This window comes from Drosophila erecta, unplaced genomic scaffold (assembly GCF_003286155.1).
Source record: "Drosophila erecta strain 14021-0224.00,06,07 unplaced genomic scaffold, DereRS2 tig00000055-arrow-pilon, whole genome shotgun sequence".
In the NCBI taxonomy this organism is placed as follows: domain Eukaryota; kingdom Metazoa; phylum Arthropoda; class Insecta; order Diptera; family Drosophilidae; genus Drosophila; species Drosophila erecta.
Genome location: NW_020825200.1, coordinates 16,346,143 through 16,358,041, shown reverse-complemented (window position 1 = coordinate 16,358,041; position 11,899 = coordinate 16,346,143). Strand labels below are relative to the sequence as shown.

At 39.9% G+C, this 11,899-nt stretch overlaps 1 protein-coding gene across 3 annotated transcripts in view; it reads left to right on the top strand.

Moving 5' to 3' along the window:
* LOC6542026 overlaps window positions 1–11,899 on the top strand; it is a 57,716-nt gene that overhangs the window by 25,333 nt on the left and 20,484 nt on the right. The window lies entirely within an intron of this gene.

Genomic DNA, 11,899 nt, shown 5'->3' with positions numbered 1-11,899 from the left:
AAAACTAATTGATGGCAACGAATATTCCATTTAAATTAATGGCAAACTCAGCGTTCGAGATCAATCAATTAGAACTGTAATTAGGCAACGCAAAACCACGGCATTATTTCTCTGATTTTGTTCTCTATGCAATATGCCGATGCAAATACTCGTATGACAACAATTTCTGAATAATTTGATTAGTGATAAATGCAATAAATCGCTTTGCTGACAGCCGACCAGTCAGATTGACATTAAAAAGCTTTGACAAGAATTTGTGCTCACGTATGTATGTACATTTTTAATAGTTTTAAATTTGCCAAGCGGTTTGCACTTTTCATTTCAATTAGATTACCTCGATTCGATTCGGATTCCTCACACTCATTTTATATCATTTCTCTTCATTCTTTGTACTTGTGCCCGCAGAATTTGCCACTTGGCATACAAATTAATTTGTTTAATTGCGAGTGCTCGGCACGTTCCTTTCAGATCTTTTCGAGCCGATTAGGCTGTTTTTTGTGATTATTAATTGCTCTGGGTAATTGTTCAGATTCAATTGAGATTTATGCGATCGAATGTTCTGGCAATGCAATGCTTCTTTACCAATTAAATCCGTATTAATTGCGAAATGCATATGATCTGGAAATCATATTCCCCTCCCCTTGCCTTACAGAGTTAATGATGATGTCGAAATGTTCATAGAGTATTAATGTTTTATAACTAAAGGGTGGCATTCAAAGATGTTTTCCTAGTCGCGAAGATTCTAGAATATTTGAGAACCGAACTTGTAGGCGATTTATTGATCATACAGAAAAGTTTATTTTAAACTAAAATCTGCTAAGCAAACAAAGCTTTCTATGTTTACCCAACAACGCTTTCATTTATCACAGTCCAATGATTTATTCAATATTATTATTATAACATAGATTTCAACTTTTAAAATATGTACATGTGCAGCTTAAAAAATGGTGGAATAATGCCCTAATAAATTTAACCTAATATACTTCTTTTATTTGAAATTGAATTCAGGATTAATCTATTATCTGCATCCACAACAAATGCATTCACATAATTTAGTAACAGTTTTCGAGAGATTTACAATCGAAATTAACAGCATATTATATGTAATTTATGGATTTTAGTAGGCTTAGTACCTCTTTAAATTAGATTCTTTTTCTGGATTTCCTCGGCTGTTTTAACGATGTGCTAACTCAAATTTAGGGCATAAACAATTATTGCATCTAATTATAACAGCGAGTGTGGGACTTCTTTTATCTCGGACTGCCCGATTTTTGGCCTCTCCAAAGTGCTTAGATATTCTCGTCGGTACTTCACTTCGTCTTCCATATGCGAGTATTTTCTCGATTTTCCCTGCTTTGCCACCCACTTTTATTTGGCGCCTTTGGCTTAAACAGCCAGCAGTCAGTTTTATTTGCTTTTCAAATCGATTCCCAACACTTTCACTTCTCTAACGCATTCCCATTTCCCTGGCACTTTTCCATACCCCTCGCTTTTCCTGTGTGGTTGCTGCAACTTTTGCAATCAGTCTATTAGCTCGAATTCGTTCTGCTTCACTGGCAGCACCCACCCACCCCCGACCCACTGCCTACCCCCGGATTTTCCACCCACTTCCTCCACCCAGCGCATTTTCCTCGGGAGCCACTTCAAACATTTTGGCGGGCGTAAACAAACGCAGCTGCAGCTTCTGTGGGGAAAATTGAAGGCGCTGCCTCTTGCACATTCAATTAATTCAAAGCATTAAAACAATTAAACGTTTGTGGCTTCATTGACTTGGCCGCCCCCTGCCACGCCCCATTTTGCTAAATGCAGGCCCCCACGCACCCCCTCCCACTCGCCTTGTGACCCAATTTTCACACAAATTAGTGCAGCTAATTTTTAATGATGATTTTTTTCGGTTCAGCCACTTTACTTGGCATTTTTCATAATTCCCACTACCAGTTCACATTTTTCCGCTCCGTAATATTTTATTTTTAGGAAATTTATTATGTGGACCCCCTCTTCAGAAAAACACTTTTTTGTCCGACAAGTGCAATTGAAAAAAACATGAAAATGCTGGGAAAATCGGATCTATTTTGTTGGAAGTTAGATGGAATTTTTTTGAGTGGAGATGAAAATTCAGAAGGGAGGTCACTTCCCATTGTAGCAATTCTTAGGATGAAGTGGCATGGATTGCCCAGCGCCATGCGTTTTAACTCATTTGCACCTAATTGTCATGCAAAAGATACAAAAAAAAAGCAAAGCAAAAATGGTAAAAACTAGAACAAAAATAAAGTTCCCAGCCGGCAGGACAATTGTACCAAATGCAAAAAAAGCAAAAATCCTTGCCAGATAGTATCCATTGTGCAGGAAACCAAAGAAAATCCAACCACCGAAATCCCACCCAATTTTTTAACACCAAAGTTGTTGACTTAATCTGCATTTTGTTAGCATTGCACGCTTTTCACATTTTCGTTCAGCTGGTCAGCGAAAAGAGTGGCAAAAGCAATGAATGAAAATTCAGCATGACTCTAGATTTTCCCCAGGGAAATGGAAATGTATAAGACACAAGGAAAGGGGGAGAGAAACGCAGTGTCCCAAAGCATTTGGACTAAAACAGTTTTTGCATTTTCCATCTCGCAAGGATCTTGAACGGATTTATCTGCGAGAGCGTCCTAAACAATCTTCATTCAACTCGCTAATTTAATAAACTGTATGTATGATATGTTGTAGGGTTAATTAATTTGATGTGCATGTAGTCTTGGTAATACTGTAAATAATATGTCCTGTAGGGAAATGCTATAGCAACATAAAAATTGTATGGGTAACATTAGATTTATTTATTGGATAACTTTATAGAATGGAATTTAATGTGGTGCTTAACAGATCGTATATCATCCTTTGAGCGGGAAAGTTTTAGCATCCCTACTCCCCTTTTCCCCATTGTAGACCTGCTAATTCATTGTCACCTTAAGCACAACAAAGAACCCTCTTCATTTTTTGCCTGCATTCTGCCTTTTGTTAAATAGTCGGTTTGTTTTTTGCGGCGCCTCATTTCGCACATTTTGCCCGTTTTTCCCCATTTTCCCCACCATTGTGTTGTGCCCAGCTGTCCAGCTTTTCAGCTAGCAAACAAAGCGAGGCCGCATTTCCCAACCCCTATCCCCCATCCCCTATCCGCTGTATACGCATTTTCCAGCGTTTTCCTTTAGCTTGGCATTAGTTCGGCACAGGTTTTTCCTCTCCTTCTTTCTCATTTATGCAGTCCGTTTTTTAGCACAAAAATGTTGTTCTCCTCTGTCGTAGGCGCTTTTCCTTAATTTTTTCCTACAGTTCCTCAACCAATTTGTGTGTTAGCATTGTAAATTGCATTTGTTTTTTGTCCCCGTTTTATTTTACATTATTTGGCTTTTTACATCTTGTGTCTACAGCCGCCTGCATTTTTCCCCATTTATTTTACTTGACGTCGGTTCTCGGTGCACTGTGAAAATAAAGTGGTAGGGGTATTTAAGTGGTGTTCAAACAACCTATGAAATCAAGATCATTGAAGATCACTCTTTGAAGTATTGCCAACTAACAGTGGTATAACTTAGTTGGAAACATTCGATTTTACTTCCCATTTTGCTTGTTTTTCCCACGGCTCCATTTTCCTTAGGGATGTATATCGTTATTTGTATTTTGTCATCATCGCCCGCTTCTTTTTGGCTCCACTGAGTTTTTCCTTTTACCCTCTGGTGTCCCTTGTGTCGCTTTAAGCGCTTTTATTACCCGCAATTTGCGCATTTTCACTTTTAGTTTTAATTAACTAAAAATTTGTGCGACGACCACGCCCACCGCCCCGTCGCTTTCCCACAAAAATTCGCCCGCGGTCTCAACAACTTAGCAACGTACCTCCGACTCCGCATTTCCTTTTTGCCTTTTGATTTTTCATTTTCCATTTTCCATTTTGCATTTTCTATTTTTCTTGTTTCGTGCTTGGCATGAGCAGAATAAAATTCTGTTTTTCGCTATTTTATTTGGCGTCCCCGTTTTTTATTTTCGCCATTTTTCGCCCTGCGCCCGCCTTGCATTTAATTTGTGTTTATGTTTTCCTCACAATTTTTGTGCCATATTCTGTGGGTTTATTTTCTGGCACGCTTTTGTGTAATTTTTAGGTTTGCTCACAATTTTAATTATTTGCCAGTTGAGCAGGGAAAGTCCTGTTCAGTTGAGTTGCTTGTACTTATTGTGGAAGGGCTTCAAACAGTCTGGCCTGAAGGAGTTTTCCCCCCGCCATCCGCATTGCATTTCCCCATTTATTTTCCCCATTTCACATCAACGTTCAGAAGCCAATGATGGCAGAAATGTTTGCACTGCTTTTGTTTAGAATGCAAAGTCATTGGATTTACACACAGCACAGTGCATCCTGGGATAATGCGATTTTCCCACTGAATGTGGCAATATATTAAAGATCGATTGCAAGGGAAGTGCAAGGCTTCATGGCCGAGTGACTACTGTACCTCGTTGCTGCTGGTCAGCCATGCTCACAGTGTATCTCGTCGGCTTGTGGCTTTAATTAAACTGAACTGAACTTTCCGACACTTTGTTAAGACAACAACAGACATTGGAAGTTATACTTATATACGAGTATCTCTCCTCAGGCCTTTGTTCTGCAAACTAATTAAACATTCGAAGTGCCCCAACCCCATGGCTCCAAATGTATGCATACCCTTTTAGTTCTTGCCACTATTAATTTATTTTAAATCGCTTTCGTTGTTCTCGGTTTTTACACAGCTTTCTTCTACACCAATTACCGGGTGTCCCGTCCTCTTTTCTCGGGGACCTTTGGTGATTGATGACTCCTCTGAATCGGAGGTAACTTCATTTTGATTGCCTTGTCGAATTTGAGCGGCACCACTGCCTGGTGCCACATCATTTGTTTGGTGCTGTTTTGTTTTGCCGGCAATTTCAATGCGAGCACCGAAAAATTCCCTCAATGCGATTGGCTTTTCAATTTTCCCCAAAAAGATATAATACTCGCGTTTCTTTACTCTGCCGTGCGGGATTGATCATTAATCAAGTTGGAGTCGCCTCGAATGTTGGTGGTCTTGACGTTGCAACTCGCTTTGTAGGCCTTTCTTTGCTTTCTTGGGCAGCAAACACACACAAATTTGTTACGGTCCCCGCACCAATTGATTTGTGTTTACACATCTAAGACATCATCAAAATGTTGTTCAATAGCGGGGGATGGGGTGGAAATAATTGTATAATTTTTTTACAAACACTGCCATTGTTCGGCCTCGAATGCGGTGACATCAGATAAGGGGATTTGGAAATGAGGAAGATTAATTTTGACCATGGGCCTTCTTCAGCTTGAAAGGGGAGAGTAAAAACATGTAAATTGGAAGTGATATATATGTAATAAATAAAATGTATAATAAAGGCAAATCATCAATCAAAAGTGATCAAATCACAGTGAACAAATTCAATTTACAATACAATACACTGTGATGAAATGTGATTATTCGATCTGTGCTGTCTTTCTTTCCTGTTTACCTTAGTTTGTAAGCCACCTTGAATTCACTGGAGTTCAACGCCCCAATGCCCACCTGCACTCACTTTTTTCCATTCCTGCACAGCAGCTGTTTTCAAGTGCAAGTGCTACTTTTTACTTGCGATAAACACTCGAGGTGAAAAGCAATTGTACGACTCTGGAAATTGTAAACAAAGATTTCTGACCGAGTAAGCAATGGCTACCAGAAATCCGAGCAAGTAATCGAACAGCCGAAAGAGCAAGGAGGCAGGATTTTCCCACCCCAAAAAAGGAAAAACCGAAAGGTCGCACAAGAACAAGCAAAAACTTCACCCAGAAAATCTATAAAAAAATCTTTTGCAAGCCATATAATACGCCTAGCTGACGAGTGCTCTTCGAATGTTCCAATCGAGTGCAAATGCCTCAATCGCCAAAAGCAGAAGCAAAAGTTAATGAAGCCCAACAATGTGCATGTCGAGCAACCAAATGAAGCCAATCGAGAATCGAGACATCATTCAGAGCCGAGGGTTCTCCAATTCTTCTGGTTGAGGAGACACATCCCGGAAAAAAATCAAGCAATTTCCCAGGCAAACCCATGCAAATTTGAAAAAAAGGTAGCTGAGCTGGAAAGTAATATTATTAATGAGCTTAGGAAGAAAAAGGTGCCGATTATGGGAACCTCTGAATGGAAAAACAATCCATCTTCTTGCGTTTATTGACCAAGCATTTAAGGAGTTCGAATGGTAGATAATGGTTAATAAATACGAGAAACCATTTAATTGAAATCCGAAACTTGATTATTACATTAGGTATCAATTCTGAACGGGAATTGAATATAAAGTTTGTCGGCAACTGGTACGCTAACTTATAACTATGTTATAAATTATAAAGTAGTGTTCTCTTGAGCGAGACTAAATTGTCTAATAAAAATTAATTAAATTGAAATCGATTGCCAGGAATGCCACCCCTCTCCACTGGTTTTCTGACTAACGAAACTGCCCGGTGACAAGTTGCCCTTTCCGTAATGCCGTCGGATTTGGTTATTGAATTTCTGGGAAAATTTAATTGACTACCGAAAAGCGACAAAAACTGAACTGAAAAATGAAAGACGAAGCCCTCGTCAAATCTTTCGACTGACATAAACTGATTGAATATGCGGGCGGTCGAAGAGATAGAGATAGAGCAAGAGAAAGAGAAAGGAAAGAGTAGGAAACAATGTTTGAGTTGCCAACGGCGATTCACAGATTGCATCCGATAGATACACAGATACACAGATACTGCGATACTCGGATAGCCGGGGAGCAGTCAGGCCAGGCATTCCAACACTCACACCGACTGTCGGGCGTTTAGTCAACCGCACAATGTTGCCCTCTAACGAATCGGGCAGGAGAGATAGTATCTGCCAGATACTTTCGTATGCAGCTCAGCTAACTGAATTTATGTCTGCTGCACAGGCGAAACCGAACCAGATAGTGATGATGATGCACAAGATGACTGGCTGACAGGTCGTTGATGGGTGGCCTGCTCTGAACTCTGCACCACATGTTGACTTCTTGTCTTGTTTCTGTCGGATAAACTTGTTATCATGCCTCGTGCATTTTTCTCTAAATTCGCTCTCCGCTCTCGGCGCCTAGGTCGTGTTTTTAATTCCCAGCCTAATTAAATCATCTGGCCAAGCCGCCCGTTCTCTCCAATAAATTATTATCCGCCTCGTGGCAATTTGTGGGTCATATTTCGACCAAATTTATGACAGCTTCGTTTCTGACTTGAGCTAAGTAGAATCAACCATAAATTGCCAGCAGACTTCTGAGTGCCACTAGCAGGTTGAGTTCAAGTTGGAGCTTTCAGCTCGACTCGCCAAAGTGGCTGAGTGGATTTTGTTAAGTAAGAACCCATAAATGTCAGGGAAATCGCATAAAGTTTTGAATGAATATGGTGCAAATTCAATGGACTGGAATGAGAAGTTGAAAAGTATGTAGAGTAGGAAAAGTGATATATGTATTTAAGACCAGAAATAGATTTATAGTTATTTATTTTTTCACCACTTTCTCTCTTAAAGGCCAACACCATTCAGTAATCCTATTCAATCAATTATCCATTCAGCTTAAAATCGGTTTACAGCTCTATCAAATTTGATATCTTTGGAGATCTCTGACCCATTTTCCCACCCCGTAGCCAAACCCATAAAAAGGCACTTATATCCAAAAACGATTACTAATTTAATAAACGCTCATAAAAAACTCCACTTTCATGCTTAGCCACAGAAGTCAAGCGATCACATAAAAAAATGTCAGATAATAGAAAATGTCAACCAGTGTTGTGACCCGAAGTGAAAATTGTGTTTATTATCGCTAGTTAAATTGGAATATAATTTTTCCTGGCCATTAAAGGCAAATAAAAAGCTGGCCAAGATTAGAGGTTCTCCTCTGCTGAATGCCAATGGTCAGTGTGCGTGTTTCATGTGATGGTCGACCACAAATTGCTTAATTGGGTCCGAAAGGGGGGAAATCCAACGGGGGCATGGGAGTGGCCACCGTGAGCCATCAAATGCTGACAACTTGAAGTGTGTCGCACACAGTGTCTTCACACAAATTATAGACGGCGCTCGAAACGCTCCTCCCTTTCAGCTCTGGCAAAGAGTTTTCCGCTTTTCCCCATTGCGTGTCTCTAATGGGAACTCCCTCTCCGTCCCTCTCTAGCAATCCCCTCTGATTTCAAGGCGCCACTTTGGCTCACACTTAGAAAAAGTATGGTACAATTGGTAGATAGTGCCCAAACTCACTTCTACATTGTTGTAGTAAAATGTATTTTTAAGTAATAAACTTTAGTTTTTTAATGCGATTTAAAGTCTATTTTCCGCACCGCCCTACAAGAATATTTCTCGCAGTGCGTAGAGTGCATATGACATGAGCCAAGTGCAGGTCTCGAGCCCTCTAATTGATCAAAGGAGTGGAACGGAGGGGACAGAGTTCAGAGTTCGTGATTCGGCTTATGGTGATGAGATGAGTGTCTACTTGTCTATGTGGAGGTCACCAGCTCCCATGCTGTGGGACATGAACATCTTTCGAGTGGAATATCATTGCCTTTTGATATGATAATAATAGGATAGGCAATAAAACAAGAACGAGATCAGGGCTTATAGCGTGCAGCTGTCATTGATGTGATCTTTTCCCAAAGGTTACCGAATATCAAATTTGGACTATTATTATTGAGTCTTGTGATGTTTATTTGCCTTACTCCCTTAATACATTATTTACATTATAAGCTTTAAGACCGAAACAAAGGTCATTAAAAGACCTTAACTACCTTAAATGATCTCACGAAGCATTGCCTGAGTTTGTTATATTTATTACACTGGCAGATTTCACGGCATTGGAGGGGATTTCCTCTCAAAACGTCCACAAGATACATGAAAAGTAAACAAAGTGCAGAAATAAAAGTGGCACATGCAGCACTTGTCATAAATCCGAGTTGAGCACAAGTATTTACAACCAATGAGAGTGGAAACCGAAATGAAATCGAAAACAGTGAGTAGGCACTGGAAAAGTTATGCACTCGCCAGATACATTTTGAAATCATTGATCCAATCGAAACCGAAAGTGGGCATTGCTAATTAGTGTTTGTCCGTTTGACCTGCCGTTTTGGGAGCAAAATGAAGCGAGATTTATTGTCAGCCATTGGAATCTTTCAATAAATTAAGCGGCGGCCTCAAAGCAAAAAGATACTTGTTGTGGGCTTTGCCGCAGTTTCCCCTTTTTCGAGCGGCAATGTTTGTTAATAGGTATTTGAATCGATTCGATTAGTGAGATTCACGAATTGAGGAAGGGACAAGGGTTTTTTAATTAGTTTTTCTCTTTTTTTCTTGTCGTAGAAAAAATATCAAACGAAATCTGTTCTAATTCATTTTAATTTGATTTTTAGCCTCCAGCGAAATAGTATTGGAAAACTGTCCCTCAGTTTACTCAGTTAAAAAGCAGAAAAATATACAATTTTAATTTAATTTTAACAAATTAAATGAGTTAGTTTCTGATTGCTATCAGATTTGTTTACAAACTGCACACTACCAATTTGCTCTCAATTCGAGTTCAGCACCTCTGGCAGTTTTTACCTCGATTCTGCTCGACTTCATCATCGGACTTCAACATTGATTTAGTTGGATTTCCGCCCGGCTGCCATCCTGATTCACTTTTCCTTTTGCAAGTTCGAGTATCTCGAGTGCATCAACAATTCCCAGCGCGATTCCTGTTTGTTGTACAGTTGTGCACACACCGACTAGTCAAGTTCGAAAAAATCGAATAATGGATAAAAAATGCTGGGCAAAGAAAAAACTTGTTCAAGCACTGCCATTGACAAGCGGAGAGTGCAATGTGCAATGACAACGGGAACATAAAAAGTATCAAGTGCTCCGTCGAACCGTTGAACTTTTGCCACGCCCACCGCCCACCGCCCATGCCCCCGCTCGACTGCCTACCAAAGTGAAAAAGGCGGCCTTCATTGATGGCTAAAACCGGGGTAGAGAGAGCGAGAGAGGCGGGGCACTTTAGGTAAGAACTGTAGAGAGAGACGGAGGCTGGTGCACAGAAAGAGACGGAGTGCAAAGACCGAATGCCATTACAGTGATCTACGAGCTTGTTGAAGTTGCCAATATTGAGAGCGTAAATAAAGATTTCTGGCCAACACAACATAAATTAAAGGCACACAGTGCGTTGCAAAAGATTTCAACAGCCAACAAGCTTGAGTTGCTGCAATCGATGCTTTGCATTCGCATTAAAAGTCAAAAGTCCGCCCAGCTATTACGTGTATGGCTTGGACATTTAAGTTGAAAAAGTTTTTTGAAATACTTGATTATATTGAAAGGTTTCTAACTGGTTCCAGCTGGCTTGGGTATTAATGGAAATATGAATATAAATTAATTGCCTTTGAAAATAAACAATTTGTACGCCAAATATTTGGTCTAATTGAATTCACGCATTCCGAACAGCATTTGAATTGAACAAAAACTCGCTTGTCACTCGAAAATTCAGTTGCATCACTGTGATCTTCTGTGACACTTTGGGAATTGCCCTATCACTTGCACTTTCATTCCACGCCAGCGACAAACATTCGTAATTAGCTGAGAGCTCATTTGCATCCACTTCCAACCGAAACTCACTGGCTGCGCGCTTATCAAAATCGATTATAAAATTTAAACGCTTCTGACGCCGCACAAAAATAATAAAGAAATGAACAACGAATGCACTGCTGACGCTTTTTAAAATGATGCCATAAATTCACAAAATTATGACATGAAAAATAAAAGGCACACCAAACAGAAAACAACGGAGGAAAAAAGTCATTATCAATTACGCCACTTAATTATTTTTATTGGAGCATAAAATGCTCCATTTCTCGGTAAGCAACACGCAAGCAGGGTGCGACTATCTCCCCGTCTCTTTCGCTGTCTATCTGCCCGTCTCTTTCTCTCTCCCCTTTCCCCAATTCTCCGCATTTGTCGCACATGTGTCAATGGAGTGCTAATTGTCGCGTGCCCACATCCCCCATGGAAAAAAAAGTGGGAATGGGACATTTTTCTGCCTGGGATTGAATCCTTCCACAGTTTCTCTAGAGAAAAACGGGACAGAGAAGTAGGGTGTTCGTTCGGTCGAGTGGAGTGTAATAGCTCTGTCGCTTTTGCATAATTCGTTTGGTGTGAAGGGAATTATTTAAGGTGATTTTGGGGCTTGGCACCCAGTTAAACTGAATTGTAGGCGTTACCAGGCACGCACTTTCTAAACGAATTTTGAATAATTTATACGAGCGTTGTTCAACTGCAGTTGACACCGATGACTCCTAAATTGAGAGAATAATTTGGCAAAGCTGGGAAAACACGATGGAGTCATTCAATTTCAATTTATTTGGACAACGTGTTGAAAAACCCCTAAAGCAGCAGCTAAAATATTCATCGAATAAGAGAAGCAATTGACACAAATTGTTTAAAATGTCAGCTATTGCATCAATAATCAATAGAAGATCTTGCCGCCTAAGAAACATAAGCACAGAAACTGGTGTTATTTTATTTTTCATGAGTCACAAGCCCCTCGTGAAGTCAAAAAAATTAGGGCAATGCAAAGCCACATAAGCAGCTCTATCTTAGCCAAAATAAATCAAGTTGGTACAAATCGAGCGAGCAATTAGCCAAGGCAGCTCTTTTTGTCCATTTCGTTGTTGGCCAATTGTCTAGGATTTTTTGCCAGCTGCTTCGCGATTGTCTGAGCAATTAAAAATCATTTAGTGGAAAAACCAAGCGAAAATTGGAGCGACATGTGTTGGTGGCGTTTATAGCGTATTAATTGATTTTTGTTGATTGAAAACTATTTCAATTGTGCGCTTTGGCAATCTTTTCTTTGCACTAATTAAATAAAGGCAAGGCGG